The sequence below is a fragment of the Salvia hispanica genome, chromosome 5, assembly GCF_023119035.1.
Source record: "Salvia hispanica cultivar TCC Black 2014 chromosome 5, UniMelb_Shisp_WGS_1.0, whole genome shotgun sequence".
Taxonomy (NCBI): Eukaryota; Viridiplantae; Streptophyta; class Magnoliopsida; order Lamiales; family Lamiaceae; genus Salvia; species Salvia hispanica.
The window spans coordinates 26,061,841-26,067,694 of record NC_062969.1 but is presented as its reverse complement, the minus strand read 5'-3'; positions in this window follow the sequence as shown (position 1 = coordinate 26,067,694).

The window sequence follows — 5,854 nt, the reverse complement described above, 5'->3', positions numbered from 1 at the left end:
ATTTGCCACATCATCATTTTAAGCAAATAGGCTAGCCTAAGGCTAGCCACAGGCTAACCACAATAAAAATAATTAAAAAACAACTACATTTACGGAATTAAATTTACGATAAATTACGAAATTAAATTTACGAGACATATACGGGAAAAATCATTCATTTCATTTAAATAAAAAAAAGGTGCATAGATAAAATAAAAGTACATAAAAAAATCGGGCTTCTACACACGAGTCCCGCCTCTCTCTACTCCTCATCACCGTCGCCGTCCTCGCCGCCGTTGCCGCTGCCACCCGGGACCTCCACATCGGTGGCATCTGAGCCCGCGTTTGAGCCCCCCATCTGTGCCCTCGCGGCATCCAAATCGACCCGCATGCTCTCGAGCATCGAGTGAAGAAACCTCTTCTCCGCTGGGGTCAGTTGCGGCCCTCCAATCTTGGAAGACCATGTACATCTGTTCCCGCATTTTTTTACGCGAAAGAAAGGTGTATGCGGGTGGGGGGTGCCGACTGGACCTCCTGGGGCGATAGGAGGGAGGATCCCCTCGCTTCCCGTTGCGCCCGCCTTTGGCCAACCGGGCGAGTGCGGCGAGCAAACGATGGAGGGGACGGACACTTCTCAACATCCGGGGGGAGGTCGTGGGAACCGCCGCTGTTTCCGCTGTAATTGCTGGAATAGTTCAACTTCTGCTTCTTCAGCCACCCAGCGTCGACCCCCGCCCGGAACTTCTCGTAGTCCTTCAGCACCAGATAGCAAGATAGCAGTTCCAGTAGGTGAATTCCTTGTAAAGCCCCGGCACGGGGAACAGACTCTCCGCTATCCTCCGGCAGTCTTCCTCGGTCTGCCCACTAGTCCGCATGCGGAGGGCGTTGGCGTACAACCCCGAAAATCGGCCGACCGCGGCCCTGATGCGTTCCCACCCCTTCCGGCACTCCTCCCCGGTGTAGTCCTTTCCGTGCGGGCAGTTCCTCTTGTAGGCTGCTCTAATCTTAGCCCACATATTGACGATCCACTGGTTGTTCGCAACCAGCGGATCGTCGCAAACCGACAACCACGCCTTGGCCAGGGCGACGTACTCCTCTTCCCTCCACTTCCTCCGTGTGGTGGTGTCGTCAACAGCCGGTTGCGATGACTCGCCGACCACCTTGCTCTTTCCCTTGCTCTTCTTCTTCTTCTTCTTCGGCGTGACCCAACCCCCCTACTCCCCCGCTGGAACGGCAGTGTCCGCCTCCACGATATCGATCCTCAGCTCATGTAATGAGAAACGGTCATCCCCACTGAACTGCGTCTCCACCGGGGTCGATGTGTGAGACGAAGCCGTCAAAAAGTTAAGAGTGGGACGATATACCGTGCCTCCCCCCCCCACCCCGGGCTGCATCCCCCCCCGCCATATTGGCATCATCCGCATCATGTGTTGTATCATCTGCGTCATACCTCCCCACCCCGGCATTGCTTGCCCTCCGCTGGCCTGCCCCCCGCTATCAATCCCATCAACTATTGCCAAGGGTACATGTTGTACCCCCCGCCCATCTGGCCGCCGCCCACCGGCCCGCCGCCAATGTGCCCCCATCCAAACCCCACGGGTACTGTGGGAGTCTGAGACCCACTCGTCGTCGGACTGGACTCGTTGTTGTTGTCCATCGCTCGATGTTGCTCTTGTACAAAAAGTTAGAGAGAGAGAAAACTCGTTAAAACAAGTGGTGCAAATGAAAATGAAACTAAAATCGCGTATATATAGTGTTTCAAAATTTTTCAAAAATAAATAAATAAATAATTGCGCTGGTCGATCGCCAGCCTGCAATGGCGGCCAGCGCATCGGCGAGCGCATCGGCCAGTGCCTAGAAATCGAGTAGTGCTCGCCGGTTTTTTGCCGAAAAGTCGTTGGTCGATTACAATGGTTCGGCTAGCCGACCGGTTAGCGACGCGAATCGGCTAGCCAGTGCGCGAGCTGCCATTGTGGATGCTCTTATCGAGGGATCTTTTTGTAGTTCACTCAAAGAAAAATTAGGACTATTTAATAGCATGAAAGAAGTATACTAGTATAAATTAATCTTATCACAATTTTGATATACTCTGAGCTAGGGGTGTCGAAACGGGTACCCGCGGGTACCCGCACCCGACGAGTCGGGTACCCGTACCCGATTTCGGCCGAAATGGCTGTCCCGATACCCGTCCCGCATTGAGTCGGGTATAACCCGATACCTGAGTCGGGTATCCCGCACCCGACACCGCGGGTACCCGACCCGCAACATGTGTTTTTTTTTTTTTTAATCTTTTTTTTTACTATTTGTATACTATTTTATATGATTTGCACACTCCTATAATTCCAAAATTCACATGAGGATTTGTACAACTAATATGTTGCATCTGTGCGTGTGCGTGTGCGTCACATACTTTTAAGTTTAGGCATAAATGTCATTACCAGTATAGAATCTAAAATGCTCCAAGACAATGAATCATAAAACACACAAATTATTCATATTAGTTGCTTAAGAAATGCTCCATAGACTAAAATGCTCCCTAACTCCCAAGAAAATATATCATAAAACATGCTTAGAACCAAATTATTAATAAAAATAATTATATTCTAACCGGAGGTATTAACATTAAAAATAAAAAATTCTAAAATACTTATATAAATATCGGGTATTTTGGGACTAACGGGTATACCCGAGCGGGTATCGGGTAATACCCGATACCCGCAAAACCCAAAAGATGAACACCCGACCCCGACCCGCATCCCGATTCTGTCGGGTAGCGGGTACCCGATACCCGCCGGGTATCGGGTCGGGTTGGGAATTACCCGTTACCCGCTACCCGTTTCGACACCCCTACTCCGAGCCGATAAAAAAATGAGACATATATTAATGGACAAAAGAAGTAATTATTTTATTCAATTTAAGATTAATTAGAGCATTTGCAACCCTCAACAAGAATAATAAATTGAAAACATAATTATTCGTGAGTTTCACAAGTAAATATTTAAGCATAGTAAACACTATGGTAGCAGATAGCTCACGAGTTGTTTTGCCTTGGATGAGAGTTTGGAGTTGGTATGGCCCCCAATGAGTAAAAATGTTTCTTTGGTTACTTGTGCACAACGAAGTTTTGGTTAATGAGGAGAGAGCAAGGCGAGAAATCTCCAGCTCAAGTATATGTAGTATATGTGGCTCCATGTCTGAGAATAGCTTACATATGCTACGTGACTGTAGTGATGCGAAAAGAACATGGAAAGGTCTAATGGGATATGACGAGGTTGAAAGCTTCTTTCTATAAATTTGAAGGAGTGGATTATTCGAAATATTAGTTCTAAGGTTTTGATGGGTAGTGGAGTAAGGTGTCGTACGGTGTTTGGAATAGGTTGCTGGTAGTTGTGGAAGAAAAGATGTAATTCTATTTTTAAAGGAGATAGGGTAAGTCCGGCTGGAACTATCAGTAGGATCATTAATATGGTTAAGATAGTTGAGTCTTCTCGGACAGTATAATTTGGATACAGCTTAGGTTAAATTGTCGGTTATGATAAGTTGGAGACCTCCACATCTGGATTTTCGTAAGTTAAATACAGATGCGTCTTTGAAAGGGGAGCTGGACTTGCTTTTGGGGGAGGTCTTATCCGTGATGAGTTAGGAGCGTGGAGGTCTGGTTTTGTAGCTAATGTTGGGGTTTGTTCAATTTTGACGGCATAGATTTGGTGTCTCTTCCATGGAGTCCAGTTGGCGAAAAATTTGGGCATCCGGAAGCTGGTGGTGGAAAGTGATAGTGTTGTTGGGGTTGCCATGATTATGTGGAATTTTGAGGTAACTGTCAACTGCCAGAACATTGTGCAGAGGTTGCGTGGCTGACTACAAGATTTTGAGTCGGTGGTAGTTCAACATGTGCATAGAGAAGGTAATTTTGCTGCAGATTTTCTCTCCCATTATGCATATAGCTTTCATAAAGGAGTTCATGTTCTAGATGGCCCTCCACCGGGTATGAATGCTTGCTACCACTATTTGTGATAGATTCATCAGTTTATAGGCTGTGCCCAACTTTCTTCACCCAAAAAAAAAAGTTGAGTATTTAAACTATATATTTAGAGGTTATATCTATTTTTTCATATTTTCAAATTATTTCTTATTTATAGATTTAAATTAAATTGATTTACAAATAAACAAAAATTTAATCTAAAAAACAAATTACGTAATTGAAATAAAAAATACTCCATCCGTCCCCCATTAGGAGTCATACTTCCGTTTCTGCCCTCGTTTTATAAAAATGATAATAAATAGTTAAAGTGGAAAAATGGTAAAGTAAGAGAGAGAATAATGTAGAGAAAAGTTTTATCTACGTTATTCTCTCTCTTACTTTACCATTTCTCCACTTTAACTATTTATTATCATTTTTATAAAACGAGGGCAGAAACGGAAGTATGACTCCTAATGGGGGACGGAGGGAGTACGTAACTAAAATAAAAGAAAACATAATTGAAAAAATCAATTAATCATGTGCTCACTAGACGTGATGCGCAAGCATGCTATATAAAGTGCTTAACAGAGCCCTAGCAATCAAGAAAAATATTAAAAGTATAATTAAGACTATTACTATATGATGTTGAACTAGGAATTGTATTTCATTGTTTTGTATTAATTATTTTAGAGTACAAAATACACTCCTATATATAGGAGAAGACTACTTAAATGTACCTAGGAAATAGATACTTGGAAACATACTCTACTAATGACATATTCCCTAGAGAAGATAAAAGTATCCTTCCAATGTCTTGGAACGTATAAACTACTAATTCCAACACTCCCTCTCAAGTTAAGTGACGGGATTCCCGATACTTAACTTGCGGAGCACATTCGCAAAATTCTTCGCTCCAACTGCCTTGGTAAGAATATCTGCAAGTTGATCTCCAGATCGGACGAAGGGAAAAGCAATAATCCCAGCTTCAATGTTTTCTTTGATGAAATGTCGGTCGACTTCGACATGCTTGGTCCTGTCATGTTGGACTGGATTCTCAGAAATGCTAATTGCAGCCTTGTTGTCACAAAAAAGTTGGCAAGTTTTAGGGGATAACAAGCCTAATTCGTTCATAACAATCCTTAGCCACAATATTTCCATGAGACCACTTCTGATTCCCCTGAACTCCGCTTCTGCACTTGACAATGCTACGACTTTCTGTTTCTTACTCCTCCAAGACACAAGGTTTCCTCCAACAAACGTGAAATATCCTGCAGTTGATCTTCTGTCGACTGGATTCCCTGCCCAATCTGCATCTGTGTAACCATGGATCTCCAAGTGGTCGTTTCTTTTGAATAGGACTCCATGATCAAAGGTACCCTTTAGATACCTAACAATTCTAACCGCTGCTTCCATGTGATCGATCTAAGGGTGGTGCATAAATTGGCTAACAACACTCACTGCATAGGCTATATCTGGCCTTGTATGAGATAAGTAGATTAGCTTCCCTACCAGTCGTTGATACCTCCCACGATCTGCCAATGCTGATTCTTCATTTATTTTCAAGTTGTGATTTGTAGCCATAGGTGTTTCGGCCGGCTTGCAGTCCACCATTCCAGTTTCTGCCAAGAGATCCAAAATGTACTTCTTCTGGTTAATGAAAATCCCTTGCGGTGACCTCATTACTTCAACTCCCAAGAAATACTTTAGATACCCCAAATCTTTCATTTCAAATTCAGATCCCAAGTTTTTCTTCAACACCTCTATCTCTTCTGAATCATTTCCGGTGATGATCATATCATCCACATAAATCAACAAGCATGTGATCTTTTCTCCTTTTCTTTTGATGAACAGAGTATGATCCGCATTACTCTGAGAATAGTCATATTTCTTCATTGCTTCAGTGAACCTCCCAAA